General features: G+C 39.8%; 6 non-coding genes across 6 annotated transcripts; 4 read left to right on the top strand and 2 right to left on the bottom strand.

Annotated features, from left to right (window-relative positions):
- Window positions 1-4,427: 4,427 nt before the first annotated feature.
- Window positions 4,428-4,499, top strand: trnap-agg (transfer RNA proline (anticodon AGG)). Its single transcript has one exon. It is a non-coding gene; the product is annotated as a tRNA-Pro (tRNA).
- A 1,163-nt stretch (window positions 4,500-5,662) lies between these two features.
- On the bottom strand, window positions 5,663-5,734 carry trnaw-cca (transfer RNA tryptophan (anticodon CCA)). The gene has a single exon. It is a non-coding gene; the product is annotated as a tRNA-Trp (tRNA).
- Window positions 5,735-6,117: 383 nt separating this feature from the next.
- Window positions 6,118-6,191, top strand: trnai-aau (transfer RNA isoleucine (anticodon AAU)). The gene has a single exon. It is a non-coding gene; the product is annotated as a tRNA-Ile (tRNA).
- A 5,853-nt stretch (window positions 6,192-12,044) lies between these two features.
- trnam-cau (transfer RNA methionine (anticodon CAU)) lies at window positions 12,045-12,117 on the top strand. The gene has a single exon. It is a non-coding gene; the product is annotated as a tRNA-Met (tRNA).
- Window positions 12,118-13,374: 1,257 nt separating this feature from the next.
- trnam-cau (transfer RNA methionine (anticodon CAU)) lies at window positions 13,375-13,447 on the top strand. Its single transcript has one exon. It is a non-coding gene; the product is annotated as a tRNA-Met (tRNA).
- A 3,157-nt stretch (window positions 13,448-16,604) lies between these two features.
- Window positions 16,605-16,676, bottom strand: trnag-ucc (transfer RNA glycine (anticodon UCC)). Its single transcript has one exon. It is a non-coding gene; the product is annotated as a tRNA-Gly (tRNA).
- Window positions 16,677-16,689: the final 13 nt, after the last annotated feature.

Below are 16,689 nucleotides of genomic sequence, written 5' to 3'. Positions count from 1 at the left end.
ATCCCGATAAAGACCCGTATGCCAAAGAAAGATTCGCTGACAGCATATTTTGCAAAGTATAAATCGTACTGAATGTATCTGTATTATTTCTGTACGTGTAGACTAAACTATGACTGAAGAACATCTTATGTTAGTATTATTCTGACCAAATATTGTAGAAGTTACAGAATTACATCTGATTAAGTGCATCATTGTAAACATCATGCATGCATACATAAGATGATACAATCAATGCATTGGCCCTTTTTGCACAAACTCTTTTGACCTATCACATACGCTGCTGCTACTGTTTATTATTTACCATGTACATATTTAGCTCAGTTACCTCGTACCCATGCACATAGACTTCGTTACTGGTACCACGTGTATATATTTCTCTCTTTTTTTCTCTGCACTGTTGGGAAGGGCCCATAAGTAAGCATTTCACTGTTAGTCTACACCTGTTGTTTACGAAGCATGTGACAAATACAATTTGATTTGATACACATCAGAGTTCCCCTCTTCGTTTCTGATTACGTTTACAGATGAATTACCTGTTATAGTTTAACTTTACCATGTCATGATCTTGTGAACAAAAACTTAGCAAATTCAACGATAAATATGAATGATTGCTGATGGACTACAATGCTAAAATAAAAWAAWAWATATATAAACGTTTTCTTGTATTATGGAATACTTGGCTTAGGCCAAATATACGTATCAAAGATAGTAACTAACGAGATGCTATTTGTGGTGTCACAGAGACATCTAGTGGTCAATATTATAAACGGAAGCGCGATAACTGCTTAGCTAGCTAGCGCTACATAATTTGACATTTGAGATCGACACGAGGGAGAGCGGTTGTTAACTCTGGGCGACGGTACGGAATACAACAAGTAAACACAAATATTAAGTTGACAACAGTTAGCAGTAACTAACAACACATATACATATCACAGTACCCCGTGTATTTCAAAGTAATGAACGACAAGTGGATCAATAGATAGCTTCCAATCGTTGAAACGCATTTCTAACAAGCTAACTTAACTAGCTAACGTTAGCTTGCTAGAGCTGCGTGTGCTGTCAAAACGACCTATACCCAATCAAAGCTTAGTAAGCTAGCTACACATGATATATAGTGTAATAACAAATAGGGGAATGGGTGATACCTTGTCAGTTGTACAACTGAATGCATTCAACTGAAATRTGTCTTCCGCATTTAACCCAACCCCTCTGAATCAGATAGGCGCGGGGGCTGCCATAATCGACATCAACGTCTTCGGCGCCAGGGGAACAATGGGTAAACTGCCTTATTCAGGGGCAGAACGGCAGATTTTTACCTTGTCAGCTCCGGGATTTGATCCAGCAACTTTTCGGGAACTGGCCCAACGCTGAAAACTTAAGTCTAATTTACTTGGTTAAAAGTAAAGGTGCGTCTGATGATGCATGACTTAGTGGGCTGGCTAGCTAGCTAACAACGATTCCATGGCATGTTGATGTCTGTTCAGAAACATTGTTGATCACGTGCAATTCGGAATATTTATTGTTCTAATTTTACTGCACAATAGGCTGTATCACACCCGGCGGTGATCGGGAGTACCATAGGGCGGCGCACAATTGGCCCAGCTTCATTGTGAATATGAATTTGTTCTTAACTGGCTTGCCTAGTTAAATAAAGGTTAGATGAAAAAAAACAAATTAAATCATATTTGTTGTTTAGATAGCACTGACGTTACATATTTAACAGGGGCACCTTATCATCTAGGAATCTGAATTTTCAAAATACAAACCATAAAAAACTGTGTTTTTAACCATTTCACCTACAATACGTTTTATATTGAAAGTTAACAGTGGGTTTTTGCATCAATAGTGTGATAAGGGTTGTGCAACTATGGTTTTTCTTCACACAAAATACATTAGTGCAACACTTTAGGCAGAAAATATTTTTCATCAGTAGACAACAGAAGTCAAATGCCATTTGGCAAGCAGCCACACACATAGCTAAGTAAATTAGTTTACGATGAAAAAGCTATGTATTTTTTGTTGTTGTTGCAAAAACGTGCACGGCCATCATATGTCTAATGTTTATCATAGAAATAATGTCGTCAGCTACATTTCCTGATATTTTGCTTGAAGTTAAAGTTGCATTTGAACTTGCTACGGGGAAAAACTACACCGCAGGAAAGTAGCCTACGCATCAGAGAGCTGTCTGGTGATCGATCGAAGAGCAAATCAAATCAAATTTATTTATATAGCTCTTCTTACATCAGCTGATATCTCAAAGTGCTGTACAGAAACCCAGCCTAAAACCCCAAACAGCAAGCAATGCAGGTGTAGAAGCACGGTGGCTAGGAAAAACTCCCTAGAAAGGCCAAAACCTAGGAAGAAACCTAGAGAGGAACAAGGCTATGAGGGGTGGCCAGTCCTCTTCTGGCTGTGCCGGGTGGAGATTATAACAGAACATGGCCAAGGATTGTTTCAGATGTTCAATGTCAATAAATGACAGCATGGTCAAATAATAATAATCACAGTAGTTGTCGAGGGTGCAACAGGTCAGCACCTCAGGAGTAAATGTCAGTTGGTTTTCATAGCCGATCATTAAGAGTATCTCTACCGCTCCTGCTGTCTCTAGAGAGTTGAAAACAGCAGGTCTGGGACAGGTAGCCAGTCCGGTGAACAGGTCAGGGTTCCATAGCCACAGGCAGAACAGTTGAAACTGGAGCAGCAGCACGGCCAGATGGACTGGGGACAGCAAGGAGTCTCATGCCAGGTAGTCCTGAGGCATGGTCCTAGGGCTCAGGTCCTCCGAGAGAGAGAAAGAAAGAAAGAGAGAACTAGAGAGAGCATACTTAAATTCACACAGGACACCGGATAAGACAGGAGAAATACTCCAGATATAACGACTGACCCAAGCCCCCCGACACAAACTACTGCAGTATAAATACTGGAGACTGAGACAGGAGGGTCAGGAGACACTGTGGCCCCATCCGATGATACCCCCAGACAGAGCCAAACAGGCAGGATATAACCCCACCCACTTTGCCAAAGCACAGCCCTTACACCACTAGAGGGATTCTTCAATCACCAACTTACCATCCTGAGACAAGGCCGAGTATAGCCCACAAAGATCTCCGCCACGGCACAACCCAAGGGGGGGGGGGGGGCGCCAACCCAAACAGGAAGATCACGTCAGTCGACGTCAGCCACTCAAGTGACACACCCCTCCTAGGGACGGCATGGAAGAGCACCAGTAAGCCAGTGACTCAGCTCCTGTAATAGGGTTAGAGGCAGAGAATCCCAGTGGAGAGAGGTGAACCGGCAAGGCAGAGACAGCAAGGGCAGTTCGTTGCTCCAGAGCCTTTCCGTTCACCTTCACACTCCTGGGCCAGACTACACTATATGACCTACTGAAGAGATGAGTCTTCAGTAAAGACTTAAAGGTTGAGACCGAGTCTGCGTCTCTCACATGGGTAGGCAGAACATTCCATAAAAATGGAGCTCTATAGGAGAAAGCCCTTCCTCCAGCTGTTTGCTTAGAAATTCTAGGGACAATTAGGAGGCCTGCGTCTTGTGACCGTAGCGTACGTGTAGCTATGTACGGCAGGACCAAATCGGAAAGATAGGTAGGAGCAAGCCCATGTAATGCTTTGTAGGTTAGCAGTAAAACCTTGAAATCAGGCGCCATGCATGGGGCCATGCATGGGCCATGCATGGGCCAGGGAGAGCATAGGCCAACACACTTGGGACTCAGGCCCACCCACTGAGGAGCCAGACCCAAGCCAATCAAAATTAGTTTTCACAGGAAAGGGCTTTATTACAGACGAATACTCCTCAGTTTCATCAGCTGTCAGAGTGACTGGTCTCAGACGATCCCGCAGGTGAAGAAGCTGGATGTGGAGGTCCTGAGCTGGCGTGGTTACATGAGGTACTGCCAAATTTGCTAAAACGACTTTAGTCGGCTAATAGTAAAGAAAATAACWTTCAGTTGTCTTGCAACAGCACTGGGGGACATTCCTGCAGTCAGCATGCCAATTTCACGCATTGTGTTTTGTAACAAAACTGCACATTTTAGAGTGGCCTTTTATTGTTTCCAGCACAAGGTGCACCTGTGTAATGATCATGCTGTTTAATGAGCTTCTTGATATGACATACCAGTCAGGTGGATGGATTTTCTTGGCAAAGGAGAAATACTGACTAACAGGGATGTAAAAAAAAAAATGGTGCACCAGATGTGAGAGAAATAATAATTTTCTGCGCATTGAAAAATTCTGGGATCTTTTATTTCAGCTGATGAAACATGGGACCAACACTTTAGATGTTGCGTTTATATTTTTGTTCAGTTTATGTTTTCGTGTCATGGTAAGCAAGAGTCTGATAACCAACATAATGGTAGTCAATTTGTTGTTGGACTACGAAGAAAATCTCATAATTCCAGTGCCGTCTATCGTGGCTCGTTGGTCTAGGGGTATGATTCTCGCTTAGGGTGCGAGAGGTCCCGGGTTCAAATCCCGGACGAGCCCTCATTTTTATACTTCCTCACACTTTCTTTTATAATTTTAGCGTACATGTAATTATATTTCATACAAAATATGCAGAAAGAATATGCAGAAATTATCAAACAAAATTGAGATTCAGATGGTTTTAGGCCCTTGTAATTACATTGAGGTGATTACACACCAATTGCACACACAGGTGGAAGCAGAATACACAAACAAAAGGGGTTGTTAAATATGCGAATATGTTGTCCTAACTTGTTGTTCGCTTTCGTTTCTGTCAGTTTAGGGCAAAGGTTTAGAATAATTTAGAATGAGATTATGTTAAACCAGGTAATTTCAATTAATATCATACTCTGATTCTAGTTTTGGTAAAGCGTTTAGAGCAAATGTGGCAAGATTATTGTTTATTTCATTTTTATACAACGGGTTGGTCTATTCCTGAATGCTGATTAAAATGCTGGTTAAAAGCGCATTCCAGCCGGTGTCTATTCCACAAGTTACCACCGGCTAAATCTATGATGTTAAAATTCCTATTTACTCTGTTCTATCTGACTGCGCAATCTACTGTCTCATTAGCCTCCACTATAAAAAGCATCTGGACATTATCTCACATTTCTGTTAGACTAACATTTAGTTTTCAACAGCAGAGATTTGTATAAACCTTGCTGTCTGTCTCTCTGACATTTGCAACATTGTTTCAATGTTCAAATAGTAATGGACGWGTAGGGGTCGGGAGTCGGGACAAGAGAGAGATGCAGGCAGCGTTTCTCAGCAAGTCGAGATCATGAATCAGCTGGCATTATTTTTATGGATATAGACAAAGAAATGTCAATTGAAAAAAAGTCAAACGAAACGAAGTGCAGCTAGTTTGGAGTCTTTCCAGCTTCAGTTTTAAGTTATTGTGTTAGCTTGTGGATAGACGAAATAGTATGAGTAAATTAATCAAAATAACATTTTTAGTGAAAATATGTCAATCATTATTTTAATATGTTGGTAACCCGTTGTAAAAACAAAAGTGATCATGCTCGCAAAGCCGGTGTTTGGAAGATATATTGGCACAGTTTGCCGGCCCGAGACGAACAACACCAGTGCCAATATACCTTCCAAACACCGGCCTCTCGGGAATTATCACTTATGTCTAATGTTTGTTTTCTCCGATGTTTTTTGATCACAGAGAGAAAAAGTTTTGACCCCGACGTGATTTGAACACRCAACCTTCTGATCTGGAGTCAGACGCGCTACCGTTGCGCCACGAGGTCTAAAACCACAGGGTGGATGTTCAGTTATTTGACTGTGCTATGCATTTTGTGTTCCACGTCTATTTTGTCACAGTTTGATATCACTGTACAGTGAATGGTAGCAGACTACAAACAAGAAGGAAAAATGCTGGGCTGTTTTGCTCCAGCAATATTCCATTGTAGTTTACTTGGAGCAACTACAGTGTTCCATTCATTAAGGATCAAAGTGTTGGCAATGAGAGAGGCTGCTGAATTTAATCCTCAACCATGTATATAAACCGTGCAGTGGGCACACAAACTCACTAGGATTGTGTGACCATAGCATAAAACTCCAAAGTAGTTATCCCACTCCACTATTTCTGTTGACAATGTTCAAATTTATAACATTTTGATCTGAGATGTATGGCCGGTTAGCTCAGTTGGTTAGAGCGTCGTGCTAATAACGCGAAGGTCGCGGGTTCGATACCCGTACTGGCCACTACCTTTTCCTTTCATGTATCACAAGTTGAGCCATTAGTGTATTTGGTACTGTATGCGCTTGTATGTGTCATTAAATGCTAAAAGCAACAAAGATTTACACAAATCATGTCTTAAAATACATCCCACTAGGGCTGTGCTTATTATTAATGATTCATTGTCATGCAAATAGCCACAGTTATTGTCATTGTATTTTTGGTTAAAATAAATGTTTTGAGCTTGTAATGCATCATAATGCATCTTTGAAAAAATTCGCTACAACAYACAGTGTCCTCAGAAGGTATTCACACCTCTTAACTTTTTCCATATTTGGTTGTGTTACAGCCTGAATATAAAATTGATTAAATATAGATGTTTTTGTCATTGGCCTACACACAATACCCCATAATGTCAAAGTGGAATTATGTTTTTCCAAATTAATTAAAAATGAAAAGCTGATATGTCTTGAGTCAATAAGAATGCAACCCCTTTGTTATGGCAAGCCAAAATAACGGTTGAACTATCGTAGGCTAATGCGATTAGCATGAGGTTGTAAGTAACAAGAACATTTCCCAGGACATAGACATATCTGATATTGGCAGAAAGCTTAAATTCTTGTTAATCTAACTGCACTGTCCAATTTACAGTAGCTATTACAGTGAAAGAATACCATGCTATTGTTTGAGGAGAGTGCACAGTTATGAACTTGAAAAGTTATTAATAAACCAATTAGGCACATTTGGGCAATCTTGATACAACATTTTGAATAGAAATGCAATGGTTCATTGGATCAGTCTAAAACTTTGTGTAACAGTTTAACTTTAGTCTGTCCCCTCGAACCGGGTGCGAACCAGGGACCCTCTGCACACATCAACAACAGTCACCCACGAAGCATCGTTACCCATCGCTCCATAAAAACGCAGCCCTTGCAGAGCAAGGGGAACCACTACTTCAAGGTCTCAAAGCGAGTGACGTCACCGATTGAAACGCTATTAGCGCACACCACCGCTAACTAGCTAGCCATTTCACAACGGTTACATTTGCACATACACTGCTGCCATCTAATGGCCAAAATTGAGCCTGGGCTGGAATAATTCACTATGGCCTTTCTCTTGCATTTCAAAGATGATGGTACAAAGAAAATACAAAAAAAACGGTTGGTTTTTCTTTGTATTTTCTTTTACCAGATCTTTTGTGATATATTCTCCTACATTAATTTCACATTTCAAAAACTTCGAAGTGTTTCCTTTAAAATCGTATCAAGAATAAGCATATCCTTGCTTCAATACCTGAGCTACAGGCAGTTAGATTTGGGTATGCCATTTTAGGCAAAMAWWWWTTTAAAGGGGCGGATCCTTAAGATATTTTTATCTGTCTCCTAGAGATGAACGTACTTTGGTGCAAAAAGTGCAAATCAATCCCAGAACAACAGCAAAGGACCTTGTGAAGATGCTGGAGGAAACAGGTACAAAAGTATCTATATCCACAGTAAAAATGAGTCCTATAGCGATGTAACCTGAATGGCCGTTCAGCAAGGAAGAAGCCACTGCTCCAAAACCACCATAAAAAAGCCAGACTACGGTTTGCAACTGCACATGGGGACAAAGATCGTACTTTTTGGAGAAATRTCCTCTGGTCTGATGAAACAAAAATAGAACTGTTTGGCCATAATGACCATTGTTATGTTTGGAGGAAAAAGGGGGAGGCTTGCAAGCCGAAGAACACCATCCCAACCGTGAAGAACAGCATCATGTTGTGGGGGTGCTTTGCTGCAAGAGGGACTGGTGCACTTCACAAAATAGATGATATCATGAGGAGGGAACATTTTTGGATATATGGAAGCAACATCTCAAGACATCAGTCAGGAAGTTAAAGCTTGGTCACAAATGGGTCTTCCAAATGGACATTGACCCCAAGCATACTTCCAAAGTTGTGGCAAAATGGCTTAAGGACAACAAAGTCAAGGTATTGGAGTGGCCATCACAAAGCCCTGACCTCAATCCTATAGAACATTTGTGGGCAAAACTGAAAAAGCGTGTGCGAGAAAGAAGGCCTACAAACCTGACTCAGTTACACCAGCTCTGTATACTTACTGTCACTTTGTGCATCTCTCTTTCAGATCTGCCATGCACTCCACCATTGGCTGACAGCCTCACCCAGAAGTGCATACTCTGGGCCTATCAAGACTGACAAAGCAGAGATGGGTGGCTGACAAGGAAAAATAAAACAACATGCACTCACACACATTATGCACAATGTAAATAAGTTGTAATTACTTGTTTGTTTAATGTTTGCTCCATTTTATTTTAGGATTGGAGATATCTACTCCTTCATATCCATTCTCAATATCTACATAATTACTCTAAATATCTATCAAATCAAAGTGTGAATGATAATATTGTAAAAGACTATGTCTTAATGTTTACAGTTTGAGGAATTTCTGTGTGCTTTTTTCTGAGTTGAAAAACATGTCTCTGTCTCACACACACATTAGATCCAATGTAAATAAATTGTAATAAGTTGTTTATTTTATGTATGCTACATTTTATTTGAGGAAAATATCTGCAATAAATACATTCACAGTTAAAGCAATGTCTTTGGTTTATTGGATATTTCTCTGAATACAATGTGTGACCAGAAGGAAGTTGGCAGACCTGCAACCCTTGGACTGTGTATAGGTTTTGTCATCTGGAGCCGAAGAATAGAAATGTGGGGAGGAAGAGTGCAGTTTAAAGGTTTATCATTAATAACTGACACATTTCTATAATGAATACATTAGAATAATAATACATAAGAGTGACCAGTAGTTACTGTATTGTGATTGTTTATTGTTTTATTTACTCAATCAAGTAGTGCCCCAAGGAGGGATCGAACCGTGTCTCAAAAGCAGCAGAAAAGGTCAAATAAGGTCACCAAAATCTCTGTTACGCCTATACACGACTGCCCCCTGCGTGTTTGGCAATCGTGATAAAGACTACACTACAGAACCTGACAGCTAAAGGCCAAAAGTAGTTCTAAAGAATGGGAGTGGCTACAACCTTACCACCCATAATATCCCAAAGTAGCCCTAGCTAGGCCTATAGGATAAGTAAATTAAGTGATTTATCAAGATTATGGCTATACCGTTATTAGCATATTGGACTAGTTATTTCAATAAATTGTCTAGGATGACTATTTGCACTCACAGACATTCTTCAATCCCAATCCTTTATATTCACAATGCCAGAGAATTCCCTGCTCAGCATTTTCATGTTGCACACTAGCAAGTGATGTCCACTACAGGGCTGAGTTGGAGGGAGGGGTGGCTCAAATTTCTCATGCCTTATACATTAAAAGAGTGTGTGTGACCAAGCAAATGTGGCTTAGCTGTCTGCAAACTGGGCAGATAGGCCCACACATTGAATAACCTAACCAAGGATGGTTTCAACAAATTTTTATGATCAACTTTTGTCAGACCTCATATTATAGGGTTCAGACATATCTATTGGATGTTTACTTAGACGGGTTTTCTGCTTTGTGGTGGTGGAGGTCTAAATCAGGAAAGTTGCTGAGGTTTTGCTTATTAATCCATTCTGATACAGTATAATTAACCATAGCATGTAATTGTCAAAGGACTGTGTCCCTTGTTGACTGGTATTTGGAAATGTGTATCCTAGGACCTAATGTACTGTAAAATAGTTTAATCATTTAGATAATCAGAAACCTTTGTACAGCCATACTCAATTGGCGAACTGCGGTCCGCATCCAGACCCAGAGAGGGGTCAATACGGACCGCGGGAACTCAGTTGGGCTTTCAGCTTACTCTACAAAGTTGTAATAGTAGAATGCACAATTTCTAAATTTGGTAGTACATCAGTAGTTTTCCTCTTGTTGTGTCAGTCATTGCAAACCATTAATGAGCCATTTATGACAGTTGGATCAACTGTCAGCTAATATTTTTTAGGTAGGTGTTTAAACCCATTGATTTTGTTGTAATGTTTGAGTCACTCAGATATCACATGAACACATGGCAAAATGTATAGAATTGCAGGAAATGAGCTGTAAATCTGCTAAATTCTCTCCACCAACAAGAGGGGTGTGAACAGTTTGTGTCATGAACAGTACTTGTGGCCATAGAAATAGACGTGGCGNCTACACCTGCATTGCTTGCTGTTTGTGGTTTTAGGCTGGTTTTCTGTACAGCACTTTGAGATATCAGCTGATGTAAGAAGGGCTATATAAATACATTTGATTTGATTTGATTGCCTGGCCACATCTGCAGTCATCATGCCTCMTTGCAGCATGCCTAACACGGAACCCAAACMGGCTGCGCGAGTGCGCCATCKTGCGCCTTCGYGCATACATTTATTTTGTCCCCCTACAMCAAACTCGATCACGACACGCAGGTTAACATATCAAAACAAACTCTGAACCAATTACATTAATTTGGGGACAGGTCGAAAAGCATTTAACATTTATGGCAATTTAGCTTGCTAGCTAATTTGTTCTCGGATATAAACATTAGGTTGTTATTTTACCTGAAATGCACAAGTTCCTCTACTCCAACAATTATTCCACACATAAAAACGGTCAACCAAATCGTTTCTAGTCATCTCTCCTCCTTCCAGGCTTTTTCATGTACCTCTTTTTAGCTTTTGCAAGATTGTATTACACATGCCCTATCCCAAAACAACTCCCATCCCTTAGCCCTACGGCCTAGGCAATTGCGTAGGAGAGAACTGCAGTACTAAGCAGATTCTATTTCCTTGATCCTCAGTCTGTGTGACCTATTGACATTTTCATACTAAAGTACGGACATATACAATGTCTGTTTTGATGACTGTTTTTGCCCACCAACTAGTTATATCTCATAGAGCCTGACCGATATGGCTTTTTCTTCGTCTGATTACAATTTTTGGGGCGACAAAACTTACCGATACTGATWTATCTCCCGATCTAGGCTATTCTTTTACAGTGGTGGAARAAATATATCTATATGTCACACTGAGTTCTCATAAATTGCCATCCAAAAAGGCAATGGTCAGAGAAATATGCTTCAACTTTTGAATTCGTACACTGTGACCATAATGACACATGTTAAAAATGGCCACAAGTGTTCAGATAAGCATGAGAGTCCCGTTTTTATTGGTTATCGATATATCGGTAAACGGCTAATATCGATGTATCGGTGAAATGAAGTTGAAGGCAAGTATTAATGAAGTTGAAGGCAAGTATTAATGAAGTTGAGAGCAAGTATTATGTGATATGACCCTACACAAGGGTCATAAACTCAATTTATATTGTTGTTGTTTTTGATGACCAATTATATTTTGTGTTTGATATCAAATTGAACATTCAGATTTTTTTTTTTCAAAATGCCTCAGCGCAGTATGTAGCTATCTCATAATCTGAAGGTTGTCAATTCACTCCTCACAGGGTTTTTGTAGCTCTTCCAACCGCGTAGAATGGCAGGAAATTAGCTTTACATTTGCTAAATCCTCTCCATCAACAAGAGGGGTGTGAATATTTTGTGTCGTGAACAGTACTTGTGGCCATAGAAAAGACGTGGCATATGTTGCTGAGGGGTTGGGAGGAGGGGAGGGGAGGGGAGGGGAGGTCGCATGGGTCGCGAGGTGTTTTTTAAAATTTACTGCGCTTATAAATGACAATATCTATACAGCCCTTTGTCATCTAGGAAATCTGTGTTACCGGACCTTCTCAAACAATATTTGAGTATTGTCCTTGCCGTAGTCTAAACTATAATAGACATTTCAGCGCAAGGGGCAAATACGCGATTGTCTGTACTGCCGAATCATATTACCTAATCATATCGATATGATCAAAGTCACCAATCAGGAACGTCGTTTCAAACTCAGTGTTTTTACTTCTCTTATAAGCCTCCTTAGCGCAGTAGGTAGCGCGTCAGTCTCATAATCTGAAGGTCGTGAGTTCGATCCTCACAGGGGGCAGTGACTTTTTCATGTACCTTTTTTTAGCTTTTGCAAGATTGTTATTCTTATTCTTATATTCTTATTGTGTTACTTTTTATTATTACTTTTTATTTTAGTCTATTTGGTAAATATTTTCTGCACTGTTGGTTAAGGGCTTGTAAGTAAGCATTTCACGGTAAAGTCTACACTTGTTGTATTCGGCGCATGTGGCAAATAAAGTTTGATATCAACTTTTTGATATCTCCCAATCTAGGTTTTACAGTGGGGATTTTTTTTTTTTTTTTAATATGTCACACTGAGTTCTCACAAATTGCCATCCAAAAGGGCAATTGTCAGAGAAATATGCTTCAAATTTTGATTTCGTACACTGTGACAATAATGACACATCTTAAAAATGGCCACAAGTGTTCAGATAAGCATGAGAGTCCCGTTTTTCATTCTATTTATTGAATATTGKTTATCGATATGTCGGTAAAAGGCTGATATCGATGTATCAGTGAAATGAAGTTGAAGGCAAGTATTAATCAAGTTGAGAGCAAGTATTATGTGATATGACCCTACACAAGGGTCATAAACTCAATTTTTATTGTTGTTGTTTTTGATGACCAATAATATTTGTGTTTGAAATCAAATTGACCAATCAGAAATGTTTTTTCAAAATGCCTCAGCGCAGTATGTAGCTATYTCATAATCTGAAGGTTGTCAATTCACTCCTCACAGGGGGCAGGGTTTTTGGAGCTCTTCCAACCGAAGCAATACACATGACCATAGCCCTAACATGACCATACCCCACAAGACATGGCACCAGAGGTCTCTTCACAGTCCCCAAGTCCAGAACAGACTATGAGAGGTGCACAGTACACCCTGTTGCCTAGGCACGGAGAGCACTGTTCACTCTTGGAGATTAGCCCCTCGCTTTGCGCTGTTTGTTCTTACGGATGTCAGCCTAAAATGCTACTTCCAAAATGTGTATTGCTAAGTCTACCTTTAAGTCACACACCTTTTCAGCCCTGACAGCCATACAAGTTATTACAGGATCAGGGCTAGGGGTTGATTTGGGATTGGGCAACACTATTTTAAATAGAATTAAGTTGAAGGCAAGTATTATGTAAATTATTTTATGGTTTCTAAAACTACTCTCAAACCTACAAGTAAAATCCTTATCACAAGTGCGTAGTCTGTCAGTTTTGATGACCAATTAAAGTTGCATTTGATATTGAATTGACCAATCATGAATCCTATTTCAACATTAATGTTTTTGTCGTTTAGATATACGCCTCCTTAGCGCAGTAGGTAGCGCGTCAGTCTCATAATCTGAAGGTCGTGAGTTCGATCCTCACAGGGGGCAGACATTTTGTAGAGGAGCAATACAACATGACCATAGCCGTTGCACCTAGAGGAGAGTGTAGGTATAATATATAATAGACAAACTCATTTTCACAATTTCAGTTATATTATCAAAATCAGAGAATGTTTTTGGGCTCATTCAGAAGTTTTTAGAATCCTGTTGAAAATGTATGTTAAAAGTATCATTTTTATTCCTAAAACATTAGTTGAAAATGATACTGTTTCTGCTTCCTATTGTCATGGATTTTTTAATTACAGCCGTGTCAAAACACCGGTTTTAAATTCATAATCAATACGCTGAAATAGGTTGTGATATTTTGAAGACCAAAACATAAAAATGACTCTCTACACACTTGTGTTCAGATTACTTGTATTCAGCTAAATTAGTACCTTCTAAACTGCACATGCGTCAACATTTGACAAGCGTCCACTCTAAACTGTAATTGATTAGCTTGTTCTACTGTAATCAGTAGCATGCACAAATGAATCACTCACATCAACATTGTATTGAAATCAATGGATCTGGAGCAATAAGCTTGGTGACATGTTACGTTAGGATTGTTCTAAAAGACAAACCACAACGAATTTAGGGATGTTAACAGGTTAGCTGATAATTGGTTAGGTGCCGAAAATACATTTGGCCGGTCATGCTTATCGGTTTATAGGTTAATTTGCATAATTTAGTGCATACAGAGCCTAGTTTGAGGAACGGAGTATCGTATCACCTGTCAGACAACGCAAGAGTAGCTCCTCACTGGAGTGAAACGTGCTTTTGTAAACCCATTCATTGCGCAACAAATAACAATTCTAAATGCAATCGAATGTAAACTTTGATGGCCACGATTAAAGCACAATGCGTTTTTGAGTATTTCAATTAAATGTTAAATGTGTCAATTAAATGTGTCAAGGACAAAATTATACATCCGATTAGTCAGCATTTTTTCCTTTGTCAAGATAATCCATCCACTTGACAGRTGTGGCATATCAAGAAGCTGATTTAACAGCATAATCATTACACAGGTGCACGTTGTGCTGGGGGCAATAAAAGGCCACTAAAATATGCAGTTTTGTCACGCAACACAATGCCACAGACGTCTCATGTTTTGAGGGAGTGTGCAATTGGCACGTTGACAGCAGGAATGTCCACCAGAACTGTTTCCAGATTATTTAATGTTAATTCCTCTACCACAAGCCGCCTCCAACATTGTTTAAGAGAATTTGGCCGTATGTCCAACCTGCCTCACAACCGCAGACCACGTGTAACCACGCCAGCTCAGGACCTCTCAATCCAGCTTCTTCACCTGCAGAATCRTCAGATGGGGGAGGGCGGGGTGCTGAGAAGTATTTCTGTCTGTAATAAAGTCCTTTTGTGGGGAAAACTCATTCTGATTGTCTGGGCCTGGCTCCCCAGTGAGTGGGCCTGGCTCCCAAGTGGGTGGGCCTTTGTTCTCCCAGGCCCCTGCCCAGCTATGTGAAATCCATAGATTAGGGCCTAATGGATTTATTTCATTTGACTGATTTCATTTTCATCCTGCCTGCAAGAGTAAACCTTAACATCTATGGCATTAGKGCGCGAGCCTCCTCGTCTATTTGTTTGTGGCCAGCGACTTTTATACATAGAGCGCTCCAAATTATCCGTGCCATTTGAGTTTGAAAATGCAAAAAATTCCTGCAACGGACAGGCAAGTATGATAAAATGAACTGTGTAACGTGTAAGAATGTGTAATGACACAACATTTAATGCGGTGAAAATTCAAGCTTTTGTAAGGTAGTAAATTAGTGCAATATATAATAATTTAATATGGCAAAATAAATCAACATGCCAATTTAGGATGATAGTGCATGTTGCCCACTCACAAAGTATTACAATAATTTTTTTTCTCTCACTCATTTAAACATTTAGAGAGTTAAAAATGTTCTCAAACACAATTTAACCAGGCGTTCTAGACTAGAGCTTCTAGACTAGAGCTTCCATAGTGTCTGTGCAGCAGCTTGAACGTTCAACGTCCATATTTCTAGCTAATTAGTGATCTCCAAAGTTATGAATTCTAGACATATACTAAATAAATACTAGCTACAAAACAAATTTGCATAATAAAAAACATAAAATCATGTCACTACTCTCTCTTGCACATGTATATATTTCCATTTTTTTTTTACTGCTTTTTATTACTTATTTGTGTATATTTTTGATAAATGTGTATTGCACAGTTGAGGAGAGCTTGCAAGTAAGCATTTCACTGTACCGTTTACACCCTATATCATTAGCACTTGACCAATAAACTTTGTTTTCATTTGATTTGAAGCAGCTTGTGTTTAAAGGCTATTGGACACCTATGATACTAGGAAGAAGGGAAGAAGACATGGTTTTATTGTGGAGGCACAGTTTGATGGAACAGTTTCATTAAAATATGCGTCCCATCAGAACATTCCTCCCCTATAGATCTGAACCTGTGAAAATCATAGCATTATGGTATTACTGTGCCTCAGAGGAGGCTGGTGGGAGAGCTATAAGAAGACGAGCTCAATGTAATGGCTGGAATGGAATAAATGGAACGCTATAAAACACATGAAATATATAGAAATCAAAAAAATGTTTGACTTTGTTCCATTAATTCTATTCCAGCCATTACAATGAGCCCATCCTCCTGTAGCTCCTACCACCAGCCTCCACTGCGGTGCCTTCATGCTAAATGCTTGTTCATTGGCAAAGTGGAAGTTGTTATTGGTCCATTAACTAATTTACCGCCTGGTGATGTCAGTGATGTGTTTTTAGGGAACCCCATTATTATTCTGCTAATGTAAAATGTGGTTTTGTTTTACTTTCACTTTCAAACAGACTCAGTTTTCCCCTGCCAGTGACCTCGGGCAACACAACTGTAGGCTCTATACCAGGCTATTGCGCAAGGACAAGAAGTAATCAGGTAGGCCTATTTTATAACATTTCTTCACCTCAAACAGCAAGGAGATATGCGTCAATCAAGACGTGCCATAAATTTTTTCGGGCAACTGCTAAACGAAAAAATTCTCAGTCGACCAACAGCCTATCGACCAAATTGACTAAATGGTGTCAGCCCTATTTGATACTTGAGAAAAAATAGCTGCACTGGACTTTTAGCAGATTCATTTCAAAGGGTGATTCAAACAAAATACCCAGTTGCGTTGGCCGGGAATCGAACCCGGGTCAACTGCTTGGAAGGCAGCTATGCTCACCACTATACCACCAACGCTTACCAAATAACT

The sequence above is a fragment of the Salvelinus sp. IW2-2015 genome, linkage group LG19 (assembly GCF_002910315.2).
Source record: "Salvelinus sp. IW2-2015 linkage group LG19, ASM291031v2, whole genome shotgun sequence".
In the NCBI taxonomy this organism is placed as follows: domain Eukaryota; kingdom Metazoa; phylum Chordata; class Actinopteri; order Salmoniformes; family Salmonidae; genus Salvelinus; species Salvelinus sp. IW2-2015.
This window is presented reverse-complemented; position numbering and strand designations above follow the sequence as displayed.